The sequence below is a fragment of the Salminus brasiliensis genome, chromosome 1 (genome assembly GCF_030463535.1).
Source record: "Salminus brasiliensis chromosome 1, fSalBra1.hap2, whole genome shotgun sequence".
In the NCBI taxonomy this organism is placed as follows: Eukaryota; Metazoa; Chordata; class Actinopteri; order Characiformes; family Bryconidae; genus Salminus; species Salminus brasiliensis.
In genome coordinates, this window is record NC_132878.1 from 2325995 (window position 1) to 2348938 (window position 22944).

Consider the following 22944-nt stretch of genomic DNA (forward strand, 5'->3'; position numbering starts at 1 on the left):
GTTTCCACCAGGAGCGAGGTCCAGCAGCTGCTCACATCCACCGTCCACGTACTGGATCAGAAAACACAGCAAATATTAAATATCAGTATCAACTATACCACCATGTGAGATACCACAGCAACCACCGCAAGCTTAACACCTAGTCAGCGGCTCTCTACCCAACAAATACCTGGCTGTGCCCTAGCAACCACCTGGAACACGTTAGCAACCAGCAGAAACTCCCTACAAGGTACTAGAGATCCCACAGCTGGTTTACAATATATTGCAACCTCATAGCAACCCTTCCATAGCAACCACTTAACAGTCCCTTAGAAACACTCTGGTAACCACCTGAAACTGCACCCGGCAACAAACTAACAACCACTTAATAACACTGGCATAACCACAAGGAACGCCACAGCAACAACGTAGTAACACCCTAGCAATCATCTGGGAAACCAAAGCAACCACAGAGGAACTACCACTTAGCAACACCGGAGTAACCACCTGGAATGCCACAGCAACGACACAGTAACACCCATCTTCACCATTAGTGATGGAATTTGTGAGCATGCACCGCTGAGCCTGGAGCTGCCCCGAAACCACCTGGAATGCCATAGCAACACCTTAGCAATCACCTGGGATACCAAAGCAACCACCCAGCAACCACCTAAACACAGCTTAGCAACACTCTAGCAACCATCCATTAATTACCTAACAACCACATACCAAAACTCTAGTAGCCACATGGAATGCCATAGCAACTGCACAGTAACTTGCAGCAAATAACACAGTGAGCACAAAACAGCTGCCTAGCAACACCCTAGCAACTTCTTGGTCATTGAACTCTAAGCCTACGATGTACAATCACTTTGTATTTCCTTCAGGAAGTGCACTTTTATAGTGAATATATTAGTGTGTATGTATGTTATACTGTTTATAAGTCATTTATATTATTAGAATTTAATATTTAATCATTAAAAACTAAGCTATTCATATTTCACAACATATTAATTAAAAGTAAGACTACCACTGAGAATTTCCCCACTGTGGGACTAATAAAGGATTATCTTATCTTATCTGAAGTTCCATACCAAATCCATGAGATGAGATGTCTGGACACTATTAGAGAAGTGTTCTCTGACCTCATGGCTGAAAATGTTGTCAGTTAGATGTGTGTGAATCTCTCCCTCAGCCTCGGTCTGCTCTCCTTCAGCGCCCACACACCCCTCCTCTGACCTCATAACCACCGAACTGCCCCACCACTTGTCCACCTTCAACCTGCAGCAGATATACAGCATAGATAATAACAACTTAGTCTGTCTAACTACACTATCTGTCTAAAAGTTTGTGGACACCCCTTCTAATGAATGCATTCAGCTTCTTTAAGTTGCATCTATTGCTGACACAGATGTGCAAATGCACACACATAGCTTGTCTAGTCCCTGTAGAGTAGTACTGTTAATAGAATAGGACATCATGAACCTATTGGCTCCATGCTGCCTAATGCCAGGAGTGGGCTAGAGGGGTATAAAGCCCCCCAGCGTTGAGCTGTGGAGCAGAGGAGGAACTGTGTTCTCTGGAATGATGGTGGAGGAGCTCACAGCAATGCTCCTCTAATATCTAGCAGAAAGCTGTGTTCCCTGGACAGTAGAAACAGTTACTCCAACAGAAGCTGGTTAAACAATTTTTAATACCCTTGATTTCAGAAGAAACAATGAATGAGCAGGTGTCCAAATACTTTTGTCCACATAGTGTAGCTCTCCTGTCTATCTAACTCTCTCTCTCTCTCTCTCTGACCTGTCTATTAAGCTCTGTTTTCTCCTCAGCTGTGTGATATGCTGTGCTACAGCTGTGACGTGTCTCTCTGCAGCATCTCCTCTCTGTGCTCCACCTTTCTTCTTCTTTTTGCCCATCAGGTTTGCTGGAGAGGGCAGTTTTTCCAGACAGAGGCCGCTTCCCATATGGCCACACACCTGGCCAGGTAAACAGCAACTTATTACCTGTAGCAATCACGTTTAATCAGACCTTAATCAGTTTATATTTTTACTTAATTAATAATGTAATTTATTATTATTTAGTTGATTCAGAATGAAGCTCTAATAACATTAATATCCAGTATGAAGCTCTAATAGCATTAATTTCCAGTATGAAGTTCTAATAACATTAATATCCAGTATGAAGCTCTAATGACATTAATATCCAGTATGAAGCTCTAATAACATTAATATCCAGTATGAAGCTCTAATGACATTAATATCCAGTATGAAGCTCTAATAACATTAATATCCAGTATGAAGCTCTAATGACATTAATATCCAGTATGAAGCTCTAATAACATTAATATCCAGTATGAAGCTCTAATAGCCTTTATATCCAGTATGAAGCTCTAATAACATTAATATCCAGTATAAAGCTCTAATATCATTATAATCCAGTATGAAGCTCTAATAACATTAATATCCAGTATGAAGCTTTAATGACATTAATATCCAGTATTAAGCTCTAATAACATTAAAATCCAGTATGAAGCTCTAATGACATTAATATCCAGTATAAAGCTCTAATGACATTAATATCCAGTATGAAGCTCTAATATCATTAATATCCAGTATGAAGCTCTAATGACATTAATATCCAGTATGAAGCTCTAATAACATTAATATCCAGTATGAAGCTCTAATGACATTAATATCCAGTATGAAGTTCTAATAACATTAATATCCAGTATGAAACTCTAATAACATTAATATCCAGTATGAAGCTCTAATAACATTAATGTCCAGTATGAAGCTCTAATGACATTAATATCCAGTATGAAGCTCTAATAACATTAATATCCAGTATGAAGCTCTAATATCATTAATATCCAGTATGAAGCTCTAATGACATTAATATCCAGTATGAAGCTCTAATAACATTAATATCCAGTATGAAGCTCTAATGACATTAATATCCAGTATGAAGCTCTAATAACATTAATATCCAGTATGAAGTTCTAATACCATTAATATCCAGTATGAAGCTCTAATAACATTAATATCCAGTATGAAGCTCTAATAACATTAATATCCAGTATGAAGCTCTAATGACATTAATATCCAGTATGAAGCTCTAATAACATTAATATCCAGTATGAAGTTCTAATATCATTAATATCCAGTATGAAGCTCTAATATCATTATAATCCAGTATGAAGCTCTAATAACATTAATATCCAGTATGAAGCTCTAATAACATTAATATCCAGTATGAAGCTCTAATGACATTAATATCCAGTATGAAGCTCTAATGACATTAATATCCAGTATAAAGCTCTAATGACATTAATATCCAGTATGAAGCTCTAATATCATTAATATCCAGTATGAAGCTCTAATAACATTAATGTCCAGTATGAAGCTCTAATGACATTAATATCCAGTATGAAGCTCTAATGACATTAATATCCAGTATAAAGCTCTAATAACATTAATGTCCAGTATGAAGCTCTAATGACATTAATATCCAGTATAAAGCTCTAATAACATTAATGTCCAGTATGAAGCTCTAATGACATTAATATCCAGTATGAAGCTCTAATGACATTAATATCCAGTATGAAGCTCTAATGACATTAATATCCAGTATAAAGCTCTAATAACATTAATGTCCAGTATGAAGCTCTAATGACATTAATATCCAGTATGAAGCTCTAATGACATTAATATCCAGTATGAAGCTCTAATATCATTAATATCCAGTATGAAGCTCCAATGACATTAATATCCAGTATGAAGCTCTAATAACATTAATGTCCAGTATGAAGCTCTAATGACATTAATATCCAGTATGAAGCTCTAATAACATTAATGTCCAGTATGAAGCTCTAATGACATTAATATCCAGTATGAAGCTCTAATGACATTAATATCCAGTATGAAGCTCTAATAACATTAATATCCAGTATGAAGCTCTAATGACATTAATATCCAGTATGAAGCTCTAATAACATTAATATCCAGTATGAAGTTCTAATACCATTAATATCCAGTATGAAGCTCTAATAACATTAATATCCAGTATGAAGCTCTAATGACATTAATATCCAGTATGAAGCTCTAATGACATTAATATCCAGTATGAAGCTCTAATAACATTAATATCCAGTATGAAGTTCTAATATCATTAATATCCAGTATGAAGCTCTAATATCATTATAATCCAGTATGAAGCTCTAATAACATTAATATCCAGTATGAAGCTCTAATGACATTAATATCCAGTATGAAGCTCTAATGACATTAATATCCAGTATGAAGCTCTAATATCATTAATATCCAGTATGAAGCTCTAATAACATTAATGTCCAGTATGAAGCTCTAATGACATTAATATCCAGTATGAAGCTCTAATGACATTAATATCCAGTATGAAGCTCTAATGACATTAATGTCCAGTATGAAGCTCTAATGACATTAATATCCAGTATGAAGCTCTAATGACATTAATATCCAGTATGAAGCTCTAATAGCATTAATATCCAGTATGAAGCTCTAATAGCATTAATATCCAGTATGAAGCTCTAATGACATTAATGTCCAGTATGAAGCTCTAATGACATTAATATCCAGTATGAAGCTCTAATGACATTAATATCCAGTATAAAGCTCTAATGACATTAATGTCCAGTATGAAGCTCTAATAACATTAATGTCCAGTATGAAGCTCTAATAACATTAATATCCAGTATGAAGCTCTAATAACATTAATATCCAGTATGAATCTCTAATAACATTAATATCCAGTATGAATCTCTAATAACATTAATATCCAGTATGAAGCTCTAATGACATTAATATCCAGTATGAAGCTCTAATAACATTAATATCCAGTATGAAGCTCTAATGACATTAATATCCAGTATGAAGCTCTAATAACATTAATATCCAGTATGAAGCTCTAATAACATTAATATCCAGTATGAAGCTCTAATGACATTAATATCCAGTATGAAGCTCTAATAACATTAATATCCAGTATGAAGCTCTAATGACATTAATATCCAGTATGGTTACTTTCAATGTATACCACACAGTAAAAGTACAGAATGCTAGGTGTGGCGCAACAGATACCTGCCAGTGAGCTACCACACCATGTGGGAGACTGGGGTTCGATTCCTGGTCTAAATGACTATGCTGCGCTACACCAATAAGAGTCCTAACACTACATTAGCTCTCCTGTGTAATACGAGCAACCTTGTAAGTCACTCTGGATACGAGTGTCAGATGCTGTAAATGTAAAAAATGCTGGTAATTTTCATCCAAGTTCAAGTTCAAATCAAGATGCTTTACATTAAATCATCAACAAATAGCTAAAGTGTCTCAGGGTGGATGCTTACGCCTGTATTCTGTACATTAGGAAGTCGTGTAGGTAAGCTTGCTGACAGTCTTACACAGAAGGAAGAGTCTTCAGGCTAAAATTCTGTTCTATAGGGTTTATATGGAGACTCTGGCCGGCCCAAACCAAGTATTCTGAGCTTGGGAGCGCCTGGGAGTGTACACTGATATTTTTAAAATATGACCTGGCATTTTGACATTCTTGACCGTAATCAATAACAACCACAGTGACGCGGCCTGTCAGCAAATTCCAGTAAGAGCATGAACGTGATCCCGCAGTACTGTTGAACCCTGAACCCTGTACTGATAAAATTGGTCAATTCAACACAGCTTTTAGCTTTTTCAGTGTCATCAGAAACCTCACCAGAAAATACTTAGCCTCCACATTCCGGACAAGAAAAACAGGCCATGTCCAAAATGCTACAACGCTGAGCTTCATCCGAGCACTGTACCAAAGCAAGTGAGAAAGCCCGTAGTGCTCTGCCCCCTTTTCTCTCAATGTTGAAGTCCAAAACCATCCATTTTTGGCCGGGATCAATACTGATGCACTACCTGAATGAGCGTTTTGACTGACAGGACTTGTCATTCTGATGCCCTGAACTGAAGAGGTTTGAGCACTTTGCTGGAAATCCATCCCGTGGTGCCGTCTGTATGAGCAGATTTGGGAAAGGCGCTCACCGTTGGGCAAAACGTTCACGATGATTCGAGACGTGCATCAAAGTGACTGAGGAGAACTGCAGAGGGTCCGCTGCTAACGTCCTGGTGCCGGATACCGCAGGACGCCAGCAGAGGAGTCCTCCTTGTGGAGGTCATGCCTCAAATGGTCAGATCTGTTGTGGCAGCAAAAGTGGGGGCTACTCAAGATTAGGCAGGCGGTGCTAATGTTATGGCTGATCGGCAGATGTTTGCCTGTTGAAGGGTAATGAGATACACCTCTGAGCTATTTTAGAGAACTGGTGGATGACTTCACGCATTTCTGAGAGCTAACCAGCCTTAAAAGTAATGGCTTATGCAGTGAACTAATGCCTAGGTGCCATTAGAGCCACTTACAGCTGGGCTTCACTCCTCAGAAAATACCTTTAGCTAGTTTGTAGAGACTAGAATCCAGAAGATCCTCTAATCTTAGACTAAATACAGAATCAGTCTGGAGACCCCAATCCTCCACACACTCTACACTCTGCCTCTAAGTCCTCTCAGAAGAGGAGGGTCTTCAGTCTGGGTTTGATGACCTGGGCAGCAGCTACAGGAAGCTGCAGTGAAGAGAGAACGCAGCAGTGGAGGAGGAGCTGAACATGGCTGTGAACATGGCTGTGAACATGGCTGTGAACATGGCTGTGAACATGGCTGTGCTGCTGTGTTCTGGATCAGTTGCAGGGGCCTGATGGTGCGCAGAGGGAGACCAGCCAGAAGAGAGTTATAATAGTCAAGTCTTAAGATGATGAGAAACTGGGTGACTCTCTAGAGAGGACAGGTTGAATCCTCTGGACGAAAAGCCTTTAAATAGTAGAACATAATTAAATAAACAGAGTTTTAAAAAGGACACTGAATTCAGATGGTAGAGGGTATCATACCTGCTCAACAGGTGCAGTGGAGAACAAGCGTAATCCATTATCATAGAACGGATCATGGCCGAACGCCTCCTCACTGACAAACAAACAAACAAACAAACATTTATAATGTTTGGATACAGAATTACTTTTTACATCATAGTTTTCTAATCTCTCTTTACCCCTTGAAATTAAACAGGCTGTTTCTGTTACTGCGCCTTTAAGGCTGTTATATGTTAACAAGCCCTGTTCTGATTGGCTGCCCTGCAGTGTGCCTCTTTCTAAAAGCTTAATCGCTCATAACCTCATTAGTGTAGTGGGTGGGGCTAGGCTGCTGTAGGGTAAATACATGCCTGTATGTAAATAAACCTTTTAGATTTTTGCCAATTAATTTAAATAGGTAATTTGAATCAGGAGATGAATATAAATATTAATATTCATCCTACTTCATTTATTAATATAAATATTAAGAAGCAGTGGTGGGCATCTACCTAAGAGGTTCTATCAGACCCACCTGGGAGTTTGCAAGATTTTGTCCCAAAAGGAATCATCGTACTGGCTGAGTGCTGGATCCTGAGAGGCGCTCTCATGCTGACGATGCACTTCCCACGACCGCCTGCAGGGGGAGCCACAAACTCACAAATAAATGCGGGTCAGAGCGCTGTCGTGCTGTTGTAGCTCACAGCGTAGCAGTTAGCCAGCTGAGTTACACACACTGCATCTTAGCGTGTCCGCAAATCTCTGTTTATTCCGTTAGTTAAATGCTTAGTTCACCAAAAACAAAAATGCGTAATTTACGACCTTTTCGTCGTATACGGACTACAAAGTCCGGCACGCTGATCACGCCCCTCCCATACACAGCCATAAAGAAGCGACGCACTGATTCATGGGATTTGTAGTTTTATTGCACTTAGTGCCGACAATATTAGCTAAATATTCTGATTTACGCTGTTTTCATGATTTCTAATCTTGTAGGATCCCAAAATGACCGAATTTAAATGAATTTAATTAATAATCCGGTCATTTAAAAAACCCTAAGGCAACAGGAATGAGTTTTGATGTTTTGTATTGAACATTAATAAGTTACTGATGGAAAGTAATTTAGCGCATTAATATTTTGTGACTTACTTCGCAAAAGAAGGGAACAGGCCATGCTCCCTGGTGCCAGGCGCTTGGTTCTGTGTTTTTGTGCTCTTTTGGTGCCACATTACAGCAGAATTAACCGAACCAGCCCCCTGCAGCTGCGGGCACCCCAGCAACGGTTAGCGCCCTGTGGCTAACGGAGAGTTAGCTAGCGAGCCCGATCTCTCTTCACAAATTCAAGTTTTAATAAAGTATTAAAGTTTAATAAACTTCTATAGATAACTATATATATATACATATATTTCACTATTCTCTTGTTTAATCTGGTAGATTTCTGAAGGCTATAACAACCCCCTGACTAGAATGGGTGTAATTATAAGCCTGACTGAGATGCTAAGCTACATAAAGTCAGTTAAAAATCCTTACAAAATAAAAGCGGTAAACACGCAGCTTAAGAGTCCTTACATTTATTAAACACTATTTAATAAAGGATACAAAAATATGACAGGGGTGTATAATACAAATATTACCTGCATAATTGTTGTTAAAAGTTAATGTGTTAATAAAATATGTTGGTTATAATAAAAAATATATATATGATAATAATAATCATTATAATCATCATAATTTTTTTCTTATAACTAACATATTTTTTTATTAATTAAAGGTTATGATGGTTAATATGTGTGTGTGTATATATATATATATATATATATATCCTTTGTTATAATGTATGATGTATGTATACATTAAGTATAGTAAATATATAGTATAGTATTATTAATTAACATCATGTTTACATACCTTAAAGTAAAACATAATGCTGGACATAAAAACAAATCCAGGTAATTCCAAAGAGTGCACTTACTAACTGATGTCTCGAGGCCACATTGACTGAAAGACATGTAGAGTGAAATTAAGTTTTAGGAAGTTTAGTTTACATTTAATGTTCATTTCTAAACAGTTTAAGTAATATTTATGGTCATTACCATCACCAGGTGTCATTACCACCACAACCATAATTAATTTCTGCAGTAAAGACAATTAGCACTTTTTCAGGAAACTGACCCAGGGTCTAACACTGCTCAACAGCCTGCAGAAACTGCAGAAACTACAGAAACTGCAGAAACTACAGAAACTACAGAAACTGCAGAAACTACAGAAACTGCAGAAACTGCAGAAACTACAGAAACTACAGAAACTGCAGAAACTGCAGAAACTACAGAAACTACAGAAACTGCAGAAACTACAGAAACTGCAGAAACTGCAGAAACTACAGAAACTGCAGAAACTACAGAAACTACAGAAACTACAGAAACTGTAGAAACTGCAGAAACTGTAGAAACTACAGAAACTGCAGAAACTACAGAAACTGCAGAAACTACAGAAACTGTAGAAACTGCAGAAACTGCAGAAACTGTAGAAACTACAGAAACTGCAGAAACTACAGAAACTACAGAAACTACAGAAACTGCAGAAACTACAGAAACTGTAGAAACTGCAGAAACTGCAGAAACTGTAGAAACTACAGAAACTACAGAAACTGCAGAAACTACAGAAACTGCAGAAACTGTAGAAACTACAGAAACTACAGAAACTGCAGAAACTACAGAAACTGTAGAAACTGCAGAAACTGTAGAAACTACAGAAACTGCAGAAACTACAGAAACTACAGAAACTGCAGAAACTACAGAAACTGTAGAAACTACAGAAACTACAGAAACTGTAGAAACTACAGAAACTACAGAAACTGCAGAAACTACAGAAACTGCAGAAACTACAGAAACTACAGAAACTGCAGAAACTACAGAAACTGCAGAAACTACAGAAACTACAGAAACTGTAGAAACTGCAGAAACTACAGAAACTGTAGAAACTACAGAAACTGCAGAAACTGCAGAAACTACAGAAACTGCAGAAACTACAGAAACTGTAGAAACTGCAGAAACTGCAGAAACTGCAGAAACTGTAGAAACTACAGAAACTGCAGAAACTACAGAAACTACAGAAACTACAGAAACTGCAGAAACTACAGAAACTGTAGAAACTGCAGAAACTACAGAAACTGCAGAAACTGCAGAAACTACAGAAACTGCAGAAACTGTAGAAACTGCAGAAACTGCAGAAACTACAGAAACTGCAGAAACTGTAGAAACTACAGAAACTACAGAAACTGCAGAAACTACAGAAACTACAGAAACTGCAGAAACTACAGAAACTGCAGAAACTGCAGAAACTACAGAAACTGCAACAACACGGAATAAATCTACTTTTATTAATAAAAAGTGATAACTAAATTAATCACTTTTCCACACATCAAAATCAGCAATGATGGCAGTTTTGGTGACAATAATATATTTGTAAAAAATATGCTGTATAGATAATATGCTGTATATTAAAAATAGGTTGGATAGATGGTGAATAATACAAAACAAAAATATATAAAAATACATATTGTATATATTTGAATGTATATTTGAATATTTACAATATGAATGTTTAATTAACATTAATATTTTTATTTAATAAAAAGAAATGGTGTGTTGGGGAATTTATACAGCTATGTAATATATAGAATTTATAAGCTATATTTTGTAATAAAGTAATTCTAACATCAGTTAATAATCTGCATAAATGTTCCCCTGAGAGAAGAATAACCCCAAACACCCCCCAAAAAAGATGTTAAGAGGATGATGATGATGATGATGATGATGATGATGATGATTTTCAGCCCCCCCTCTCAAACTACCCCCCCCCCCCCCCACCCCTCTTGTGTTACTCCAGTGCAGTTTCTTTTTTTAGACGGAAGTGATGTGTGTTCGTGTGTGGGTGACGTCCTGCTCTATTAACAGACCCCGCTGCGGTCACTTTAACCAGACCCCACCTCTACACCCCTCTACACCCCCCTCCACAAAGACACACAGGCCACTGCCGGATACCAGCAGACCGGGCAGTGCTTTTACTTCCCACCCGTTTTCCGGCACACCCCGCCTCCCGCGACACGACTGGCTAAAAGTTCTGTTTTATTTCGTTTATTAGTTTAAATGTTGATTAATGAGAAGAGACCTGCTCGAAATACCTATTTATTTAAGTATTAAACCAATAAACTATCTATTTAAATAAAAGGTGAAGAAGAACTGAAGTAGAGAAAGTTTAACACACACAACAGCTGCAGATTTCTAACGAACGTGAAACATTTATTTATTATTTATTTATTTATATAAAACGAACTAAATAAGTTAAAATAATAAAATAATATAATAAAATAATAAAAATGACATTAATTTCACTAACATTTCCAGGACTACAGCTCCGCCCTCCTGCAATTTGATTGATTAGGGGGTTGTTAATACTTTTGTAAGTGTTTAGCATATTTAAAAAATTATTAAAAGAATGAATATTATAGTATCTATGTATTTCATATTTATTATGACGTATTTAATTTATATCGCTATTATTTATTAGTAGTAGCAGAGAGCAGACTAAAGACAAAAAAAGGTTACATTCAACTTTGATTAAATGACATTAAATTTAATTAAATATTAAAAATAGAAATTAATGAATTATTATTAGGGATTAAATAATTAATCTTCAGTAACGATAAACATCTTAAACGCGTTAGAGCCGCGGAATGCGGTGACGACGAACTACCAGCCAATCGTAGCGCAGCAGGGGCGGGGCCTGCCGCAATACGGGTGGGGGGAAAATGAGCGTGTCAGCGGAGGGCTCTACCGGGGAGAGCAGGCAGGGCCCAGGACACCGGCGACTCTTCCCTCTCCCGTTTACTTTAACCGCTTTTCAGCGTTTCGGCTCGTCCGGGGGTCTCGTAGACACACTCAGACCACTACCAGGGGTCCGCTGTCATCTTTAAGCGCCGTGTTTCGGGAGGAGAAGTCGGAGGAGGCTGGATTTTTGGAAGTTTCGGCTCGTCGGTGAGGTGTGACTTACAGTGATTTGGGACAGCGCAGGCTGCTCGAAAGTCCACCTTTTTTCGGGGAGAGGGGTGTAGAGTCGAGGGGGAGAGTTCGGAGGGTATGTTCTGTCCCGTTCGGCTGGTTGGGCTCGGGTGTGTGTCTGTGGGTGAAGAGTGAGCGGACGAAGCAGAGGAAAAAGAAAACTTCCACCCAACTTTCCTCCCCCCTCCTCCTCCTCCTCCTCCACCTCCTCCTCCACCCCCTCCTCCCGGCTCTGCCGCCATGTGGAGAGAGCTGAGGCCGACAGGTGCTGCTGGTTGAGGCCGATCTGAGAGCCTGAGCTTTAATACTGCTCTGTATTTACAGCTGCTGTTATTGTTGTTGGTGTTGGTGGTGTTGGTGGTGTTGGTGTTGGTGGTGTTGGTGGTGTTGGTGATTCTGGACCCTCTTTCTGAAGTTCCTGGACTGGAGTAAGAGGTGAGTGTTTACCTGCTGGAACTCTCAGTAAACCTGCTGTGGAGTTTTAGGGGGTCTTACATCATAACATCATAACAGAGTCCATAACACTGAGTTATGTAGAGCTTTTGGAGTGTATGTGCTGGGCTAGTTAAGATATATATATATATATATATATATATATATATATATATATATACACACACTATTTTATATATATATATATATACACACACACTATTTTATATATATATATATATATATATATACACACTATTTTATATATATATATATATATATATATATATATATATACACACTATTTTATATGTATATATATATACACACTATTTTATATATGTGTGTGTGTGTGTATATATATATATATATATGTAACTGATATATATACATACATATCAGATACATATATCTATATATACATATAATGCATATATATAAACATTATATGTGTATACACTATAGCATATATAGCCTAACTAGCCTTGCACATACACTCCACAAGCTACTACATATTTACTACTACATATTTCAGCATATTTTTATATATACACTCAAAAATGTGTACACACATTCTCACGCATACACACACACACACACACACATACATATGTATGTGTGTGTGTGTGTGTGTGTATGCGTGAGAATGTATATATACATATGCACACACAAATGTATGTGTGTGTATGTATGTGTATATATATATATATGTACATATAGATTAAATAAATGTACAGATCAAAAGGGAGATCAAAACAGAGAGAAAGGGGTGTATTTAAATGTAAAATACATATTGCTGTGTGTATATATATATATATATGTATGTATGTGTGTATATATATATATATATATATATATATATATATATATATATATATACACAAAAACAAACATGTATGTGTGTATGTAAATGTATATATGTGTATATATTTAGTGCGTGTATAAACATATATGGATTAAATATAGATTATATACATGTACAGATCAAAAGGGAGATCAAAACAAAGTGAGAAAGGTCTGTCCCAACACACTTCAGGTAGATGCAAAAATAGTAAAATTGGACCTGTTTGGGAGTTGGAGCATAGACACACCACAGTATCCACCTTGTGTATCTCTAAACCGGGTTGCCGGTTCTGTGACCTCTCCAGTGGGATGACTGTTGACATTACCGTCAGCTGAGTGTGTGAACATGCTGAACCCTGCATCACTCATCCGGTTCACTTACTCCACAAACCTGTCCAGTTACTTTTCTGTCTGCTCAGAGCATCAGGATGTTTACGGTGGATGTGGGCATGGCTGTCCCTGCCCTCAGACCCTAGCTATAATTTTGTAGTAGCCGTGGCTGAGTGGTTATTTAGATCGCTGGGTTGTTGATCACAAGGTTGTGGGTTCTATCTCTGGGTCTACTAAGCTGCCACTGTTCGCCCATTTTGCTCAAGGGAGGTGTAACATGGCTGAACCTGCCCTCTGACCCGACCCCAGTTATGCTGTTGGGCAGTGTTGGCTCATTGGTATTGTTGTGTTATTTATCACATGGTTGTGGGTTCAGTACCCACTGTTGGGCTTTTAAGGAAGGCTCTAAACCCCTTTCTGCTCCAGGGATGCTTTAGCATGGCTGGTCCTGTGCTCTGACACCAGTTTTATTTTTGGACTAGTGATGGCTGAGTGGTTAGGTTGCTGACTTATTGATCACAAGGTTGTGGGTTTGATACTCGAGTTCACTAAGCTGCCACTTTTGGACCATGAATAAGGCCCCAGCCTTGAGCAAGACTGGCCCTGCTCTTTGACGCCAGCTTTATTTTTTTGAGGGCAGTGGTGGCTCAGTGATAAGAGCACTGGTTTATTGGTCATGTGGTTGCGGGTTCAATACCCACTGTTCAGCCTTAAGCCTCTCTGCTCCAAGAGTGCTGTAGTATGGCTGACCCTGTGCTCTGACCCAAGCTTTGCTTTTAAAGGGCAGTTGTGTCTCAGTGGTTAGACTGCCAGGCTATTGGTCACAGGGTTGTGGGGTCGATACCTACTTTTGGGGACCTTAACCCTCCTCTTCAGCGGTGCTGTAGCAAGGCTGACCCTGTGCCCTGCCTCTTGATCACAGGGTTGTGGGTTCTGCCACTCTTGGGCCCTTAACCCTCCCTAACCTCCCTAGCCATGGGCAGGATTGACCCTACGCTCTGACCCCAGCTTTGCTTTGGGTTATTGATCCCAAGGTTGTGGGTTCGATACCCAGGTGTGCTGTGCTGTCATTGTCTGGCCCTTCAGCAAGGCCTCTAGCAGCAAGTGTACTGACAGTGAGGGTCTTCTCTTAAGGGAATGGGTCTAAAATAAAAAGCAGAACTCCAAAGAATGCAGAGAAGCTCCGCCCCCTCTGCCACAGAGTGGAGTTGTCTGGCATTTACAGCATTCCGGCTCTTATCCGGAATCACGTTCCGCAGGTGGGAGAATGTGGAGTTACGTAAGACTTTTTTGAGGAAAAGTGATGCTGAACTGAAGCCGTTGCCGTCTGTTTAATCTGGGGTCAGATTCAGTCAGCAGTCCTCTGGAGTTTGGAGCTCCTGAAAATCCGCTCCCGGTTTTCCCGTCCGTCAGGCTGTAGTTTCTGATCCTGGTCAGTTGGGGACAGGTAAACATTGCTTATCAGTTCCTGAATTTGTCCAGTCACACACACACACACACACACACACACACCATGCATGTGACGTACAGCTGCATGAATGTTCCAACCTGATTCCTCACTGCTGAGGTTCTGTGGTTCTGCGGTTCTGTCAGATTTAGATGTTTGTCTGCCTTCAGGGTGTGTGTGAGTGAGTGTGTGTGTGAGTGTGTGAGTGAGTGTGTGAGTGAGTGAGTGTGTGTGTGAGTGAGTGAGTGTGTGTGAGTGTGTGTGGGAGAGTAGTGGAGCTGCCGTCTGCAGGCCTTTATTACAGGGAAGACTGAAGATTATAATGACAGAGAGACATTCCAAAGACTCACACATACCTTACTCTCTCTCTCTCTCTCTCTCTCTCTCTCTCTCTCTCTCTCTCTCTGTCTCTCTCTGTCTCTCTCTGTCTCTCTCTCTCTCTGTCTCTCTCTCTTTCTGACTCTCTCTCTCTGTCTGTCTCTGTCTCTCTCTCTCTCTCTCTCTCTCTCTGTCTCTCTCTGTCTCTCTCTCTCTCTCTCTCTCTGTCTCTCTCTGTCTCTCTCTGTCTCTCTCTGTCTCTCTCTCTCTCTGTCTCTCTCTCTTTCTGACTCTCTCTCTCTGTCTGTCTCTGTCTCTCTCTCTCTCTCTCTCTCTCTCTGTCTCTCTCTGTCTCTCTCTGTCTCTCTCTCTCTCTGTCTCTCTCTCTTTCTGACTCTCTCTCTCTGTCTGTCTCTGTCTCTCTCTCTCTCTCTCTCTCTCTCTCTCTGTCTCTCTCTATTTCACCAGCTGACTTGTAGTTGTTGGTGCAGCGGTGTCTCCTATTACATACAGAACCACGCTGGAGTTCAGTGAGCTCTTCAGAACCTCCCGTTCCTTCACTGATGTGTGGAGGAAAGACAGACTGCATAATGGGACTGAATGAGACCCAGTTCAGTGATTAAGAGGGGTGTCCCAATACTTTTGTCCGGATAGTGTGTATGCTCTTATGAGGATGGATCCCATCGTCTCTCTGTAAACCGCCAGGATCTTTGAGAGAACTGTGTACGTGGGTTTTAAGAAGACTGTTGGTGACTGAGGCCCAGTGTGATGGCCGTGTTGGTGTGTGTCTCAGTAGGTTTAGTAGAGGTGTTCCTGGGAGCGCTGTTGGGAATTCGGCTCCTGGTGTGACTGAAGAAGCTCAATTAGTGCTCTTCTGTTAAACACCTCAGGAACAACATGTCAGTCATGATCCTTTTTGTACAGAGGGTGATGGGAAAGGTTATTAACAAGCTTCTTCAGCAAGCTGACGTGTGTGTGTGTGTGTGTGTGTGTGTGTGTGTGTGTGTGTGTTTCACTGCTGCTTTGATGCATTTCCTGGTCACACCTTTGTTTTCTACTCTTATCACCAATATGTGACCAACCAGCCAGCTGACAGTGTGTGTGTGTGTGTGTGTGAAAACCCAAACTAACATGACTGATCACTGACATGTTTGGTTGCTATGGTGTTGCTAGGTGGTTGCAATGGTTTTCTCATAATATCAACTGATTTTGCAGAAGCCAACAATATGCAAATTAGCCTTATGACCAATTGACATAATTGCAAAACATTTTTTGTAAGTGTTCTGGCCAATCACAGACAATCTTTAAGTGTTGCTAGGTGGTTGCTATGGTGTTGCTAAGTGGTCACTGGGGTGAAGCTGTTTTTGCTAGGGGGTTGTTATGGTATTATCGGGGTTGCTTTGGTGTTGCAAAGAACAAAGATAAAACTGTTTTTTGTGGTTGCTATGGTGTTGCTATGTGGTAACTAACAAAACATGGCATTATGACGGTGTAGCTCCAGAGACAAGTTCAGGATTCATTCTGGGGGAAGGACCTGGAGGACCACTACCCTCTCCTTTGTTTAAAGAACAACTGATTAGCATATCTCACAAAAGCCCTGCATAATTAACCAGTAGAAACGAACACAGTCAGTCAGAGTGGGGTTTTGGTGGTTTTGGTGGTTTTGGAGGTTCTAGATAACCTCCTCCAGTCAGAGCTGGAGTTCTACAGTGGAGGTTCTAGATAAGCTCCCCCAGTCAGAGCTGTGGTTCTACAGTGGAGGTGAAGGGAAGCAGACGTCTGAAGCTCTAATAAAAGCTCCTCACAGAAAGTTCTTCACCTAATGGTGATGAAGACGCTGCCTGATGCCTGAGACACGGTTCTACCAGAGTTCTGAGAAGAGCTCAACTCTAGAACCTGCTTTTAGAACCAGATCATTAAAATGGTGGAGGGATACATGCTGCAGGGTGTAGTGCAGCTACAGAAAGTAGTCCCTAAAGAGAACTGCATTAGTTCAGATTCTCTATTCACTATTTTACCTTCATCATCATCATCATCATCATCATTCCATATAAAACTCAGAAGACTCGTGTAGCTGCACTGGTGGGTTTGGATAGGAGATAAATTATGGGCTGTATCTGTGTTGTAGTCATGGCGACCGACGCCTGCTTCCATTCACCTCCACTGTACAGAAATCAGAGTGGGTCAGTTTCTCTACAGAGCATTTAACCCCCCCCCCCCCCACCCACCCACCCACACACACACACACACACACACACACACACACACACACACACACACACACATACACACACACTCTTCTCTGAAGTCTTTGGACACCCGTTGGCTGATCGTCTCAGTTTCGTTTTGATTTTAAACATGTTTACTGTTGCAAAACACACACACACACACACACACACACACACACACACACACACACACACACATTCCTCCCTAATCTCCTTATGTCTGAGTTTAAAGGTCCTGTAGGCCCTGTTCGCGGTGAAGTCACCTGATCACCAACACACAGTTCTTGTTTAAGTTCTTACAGAGTAGAAGAAGTAGACAGAAAAAGATCATTTTAATCATTTTTACATTTTATTCCACAAACTTGCGTTATTAATATATACAACTATGGCAAGTGATGGTATATTAAACACATTTTATATTTACATGTAACTTATAAGTTACAAAAATATTCAAATCTCTAATATTTTATTATTTCCAAAACACCCAAACTAGAGCTTTACATAAAGCAGATTAGTTATCAATTATTCATTCAATTATTATTGTTAATATGATATAAAAAATACTCTAAACTAGATTTATAAATTTTAAAAAAATACAAATACACATTTAATAGATTTTGTATAATTTTATCATTTTTCGTTATTATGGGGCCATTTTCAAACTTTACCAAATTTGTTTATCAGATTGTTTTGATAAATGATAATGTTATTAAAATACTATTTGAGATTATTTTGACTATACGGTCCTTCACAGAGGGGGGGGGGGGTATAACAAAAATTGCATGGCACCCACTTTCAGTTTGTTTTGTGGGAATATGGCTCCTATGACTAAACAAAAATGGTAATATTGATAAGGGTTTTATGCCTGCGGTGGAGATCCTCATTAATATTAGTATTTTTGTTTATTGTTTTTTATTTTTATTTTGTTTATAATTATATAATTGCAAGGTGGAAATGGCAGCCCTTTGGCAGAATGGCTCGGGTGTAAATGTATATATGATGCAGTGGTTTGTAGTAAAGCTATGAGCTGCACCGTTAACGTTTAATATCATTTTCATTTGATTAGAAACTGCAGACATTAAACCACACAGGTATGAATCAAGCAGGGCACTGATCGCAGCTCTTGGGAACTACCTGTGAGGCTTTACTGGCCTCTTATTTGGCCGTGTTGTCGTTTTTGTCCTAGCGGCTCTCAGATGAATGGAAACGTGGAGCTGTTCCTCACAGCCCACAGAAACCAGCAAGACCAGATTCCCAGGACATGCTAAAAGCCCGCCAGAGCGGAATAGCCTGATAATTAGCCGCATTAGCATTTCTATAGACATAAACTTTCTAAAGAATATAAAAGAAGAAATATTGCTTTTACTGGTTAAACAATGAACAGCAACACACAGGAATCCCAGCTCTTACTACCTGCCCGCTGTGCTGATTAGCCCGGGCGTTAGCCACGTTAGCGTTTCCTGCCCTTCTGCTCATGTTTGCTACATTTGCCGAGTTTATGAAGTTTAGTTCGGCCTCAGAACCACCTTCATCTTTTTTACCCAAACCTTTTTTTGTCAGGTTTTTGGTTGTTAGCGGAGGGTTGAAACAGGCAAGCAGGAATCCCAGCTCATGCTAACTATGCTAGTTCTCGTTAGCCTAATAGTTTTAGCTACATTAGCATGTTTAGAAAAATTGAACTGAAACAAGGCAAGAAAATCCTGCTTCTGTTAGTTAGCTACCTGCTAGCTTTTATTAGCCTCGTAGCTACGCTAGTCCGTTTATCCAAAAAGAGAGAATGTCTGTACTTGTTAAACTTTGAGATATAACAGTGTAACAAGCAGTGATAGCAGCACATGTTAATTACCCATTAAACACTTGGCAGTGTATTATAACAAGATAGCTAAGACCGCTAACTACCTGCTAGCTTTGGTAATGCTAGCTTTGATTATAGTGGGTAATGCTAGCTTTGGTAATGCTAGCTTTGATTATAGTGGGTAATGCTAGCTTTGATTATAGTGGGTAATGCTAGCTTTGGGTAATGCTAGCTTTGGGTAATGCTAGCTTTGATTATAGTGGGTAATGCTAGCTTTGGGTAATGCTAGCTTTGGGTAATGCTAGCTTTGATTATAGTGGATAATGCTAGCTTTGATTATAGTGGGTAATGCTAGCTTTGATTATAGTGGGTAATGCTAGCTTTGATTATAGTGGGTAATGCTAGCTTTGATTATAGTGGGTAATGCTAGCTTTGATTATAGTGGGTAATGCTAGCTTTGATTATAGTGGATAATGCTAGCTTTGATTATAGTGGGTAATGCTAGCTTTGATTATAGTGGGTAATGCTAGCTTTGATTATAGTGGGTAATGCTAGCTTTGATTATAGTGGGTAATGCTAGCTTTGATTATAGTGGGTAATGCTAGCTTTGATTATAGTGGGTAATGCTAGCTTTGATTATAGTGGATAATGCTAGCTTTGATTATAGTGGGTAATGCTAGCTTTGATTATAGTGGGTAATGCTAGCTTTGATTATAGTGGGTAATGCTAGCTTTGATTATAGTGGGTAATGCTAGCTTTGATTATAGTGGGTAATGCTAGCTTTGATTATAGTGGGTAATGCTAGCTTTGATTATAGTGGGTAATGCTAGCTTTGATTATAGTGGGTAATGCTAGCTTTGGTAATGCTAGCTTTGATTATAGTGGGTAATGCTAGCTTTGATTATAGTGGGTAATGCTAGCTTTGATTATAGTGGGTAATGCTAGCTTTGATTATAGTGGGTAATGCTAGCTTTGATTATAGTGGATAATGCTAGCTTTGATTATAGTGGGTAATGCTAACTTTGATTATAGTGGGTAATGCTAGCTTTGATTATAGTGGGTAATGCTAGCTTTGATTATAGTGGGTAATGCTAGCTTTGATTATAGTGGGTAATGCTAGCTTTGATTATAGTGGGTAATGCTAGCTTTGGTAATGCTAGCTTTGATTATAGTGGGTAATGCTAGCTTTGATTATAGTGGGTAATGCTAGCTTTGGTAATGCTAGCTTTGATTATAGTGGGTAATGCTAGCTTTGGTAATGCTAGCTTTGATTATAGTGGGTAATGCTAGCTTTGATTATAGTGGGTAATGCTAGCTTTGATTATAGTGGGTAATGCTAGCTTTGGTAATGCTAGCTTTGATTATAGTGGGTAATGCTAGCTTTGGTAATGCTAGCTTTGATTATAGTGGGTAATGCTAGCTTTGGTAATGCTAGCTTTGATTATAGTGGGTAATGCTAGCTTTGATTATAGTGGGTAATGGTAGCTTTGGGTAATGCTAGCTTTGATTATAGTGGGTAATGCTAGCTTTGATTATAGTGGATAATGCTAGCTTTGATTATAGTGGGTAATGCTAGCTTTGATTATAGTGGGTAATGCTAGCTTTGATTATAGTGGGTAATGCTAGCTTTGGTAATGCTAGCTTTGATTATAGTGGGTAATGCTAGCTTTGGTAATGCTAGCTTTGATTATAGTGGGTAATGCTAGCTTTGATTATAGTGGGTAATGCTAGCTTTGGTAATGCTAGCTTTGATTATAGTGGGTAATGCTAGCTTTGGTAATGCTAGCTTTGATTATAGTGGGTAATGCTAGCTTTGGAAATGCTAGCTTTGATTATAGTGGGTAATGCTAGCTTTGGTAATGCTAGCTTTGATTATAGTGGATAATGCTAGCTTTGATTATAGTGGATAATGCTAGCTTTGATTATAGTAGGTAATGCTAGCTTTGGGTAATGCTAGCTTTGATTATAGTGGATAATGCTAGCTTTGATTATAGTGGGTAATGCTAGCTTTGATTATAATGGGTAATGCTAGCTTTGATTATAGTGGATAATGCTAGCTTTGATTATAGTGGGTAATGCTAGCTTTGATTATAGTGGATAATGCTAGCTTTGATTATAGTGGGTAATGCTAACTTTGATTATAGAGGGTAATGCTAGCTTTGATTATAGTGGGTAATGCTAGCTTTGATTATAGTGGGTAATGCTAGCTTTGATTATAGTGGATAATGCTAGCTTTGATTATAGTGGGTAATGCTAGCTTTGATTATAGTGGGTAATGCTAGCTTTGATTATAGTGGGTAATGCTAGCTTTGATTATAGAGGGTAATGCTAGCTTTGGGTAATGCTAGCTTTGATTATAGTGGATAATGCTAGCTTTGATTATAGTGGTTAATGCTAGCTTTGATTATAGTGGATAATGCTAGCTTTGATTATAGTGGGTAATGCTAGCTTTGATTATAGTGGATAATGCTAGCTTTGATTATAGTGGGTAATGCTAGCTTTGATTATAGTGGGTAATGCTAGCTTTGATTATAGTGGGTAATGCTAGCTTTGATAATAGTGGGTAATGCTAGCTTTGATTATAGTGGTTAATGCTAGCTTTGATTATAGTGGGTAATGCTAGCTTTGATTATAGTGGATAATGCTAGCTTTGATTATAGTGGATAATGCTAGCTTTGATTATAGTGGATAATGCTAGCTTTGATTATAGTGGGTAATGCTAGCTTTGATTATAGTGGATAATGCTAGCTTTGATTATAGTGGATAATGCTAGCTTTGATTATAGTGGATAATGCTAGCTTTGATTATAGTGGGTAATGCTAGCTTTGATTATAGTGGGTAATGCTAGCTTTGATTATAGTTGGTAATGCTAGCTTTGATTATAGTGGGTAATGCTAGCTTTGATTATAGTGGATAATGCTAGCTTTGATTATAGTGGATAATGCTAGCTTTGATAATAGTGGGTAATGCTAGCTTTGATTATAGTGGATAATGCTAGCTTTGATTATAGTGGATAATGCTAGCTTTGATTATAGTGGATAATGCTAGCTTTGATTATAGTGGTTAATGCTAGCTTTGATTATAGTGGGTAATGCTAGCTTTGATTATAGTGGATAATGCTAGCTTTGATTATAGTGGATAATGCTAGCTTTGATAATAGTGGGTAATGCTAGCTTTGATTATAGTGGATAATGCTAGCTTTGATTATAGTGGGTAATGCTAGCTTTGATTATAGTGGATAATGCTAGCTTTGATAATAGTGGGTAATGCTAGCTTTGATTATAGTGGATAATGCTAGCTTTGATTATAGTGGATAATGCTAGCTTTGATTATAGTGGGTAATGCTAGCTTTGGGTAATGCTAGCTTTGATTATAGTGGGTAATGGTAGCTTTGGGTAATGCTAGCTTTGATTATAGTGGGTAATGCTAGCTTTGATTATAGTGGGTAATGCTAGCTTTGATTATAGTGGATAATGCTAGCTTTGATTATAGTGGGTAATGCTAGCTTTGATTATAGTGGATAATGCTAGCTTTGATTATAGTGGGTAATGCTAGCTTTGATTATAGTGGGTAATGCTAGCTTTGATTATAGTGGGTAATGCTAGCTT

At 38.8% G+C, this 22944-nt stretch overlaps 1 protein-coding gene and 1 long non-coding RNA gene across 3 annotated transcripts in view; one reads left to right on the forward strand and one right to left on the reverse strand.

Annotated features, from left to right (window-relative positions):
- On the reverse strand, window positions 1–7501 carry LOC140571498 (uncharacterized). The gene is made up of 3 exons (XR_011980651.1): window positions 7419–7501; window positions 6929–7001; window positions 1–51 (listed from the first exon to the last, which is right to left on the reverse strand). It is a non-coding gene; the product is annotated as an uncharacterized lncRNA (long non-coding RNA).
- Window positions 7502–11719: 4218 nt separating this feature from the next.
- The window catches only part of kif1ca (kinesin family member 1C, a), a 43661-nt gene continuing 32436 nt past the window's right edge, over window positions 11720–22944 (forward strand). The window contains exon 1 of one of the 2 annotated variants that reach the window (XM_072692381.1): window positions 11720–12378. The gene's annotated coding sequence lies outside the window, so the exon portion shown is untranslated. Of the gene's footprint in view, window positions 12379–14900; window positions 14996–22944 lie in introns of those variants that run through there. The other variant, XM_072692389.1, reaches the window with a different exon arrangement.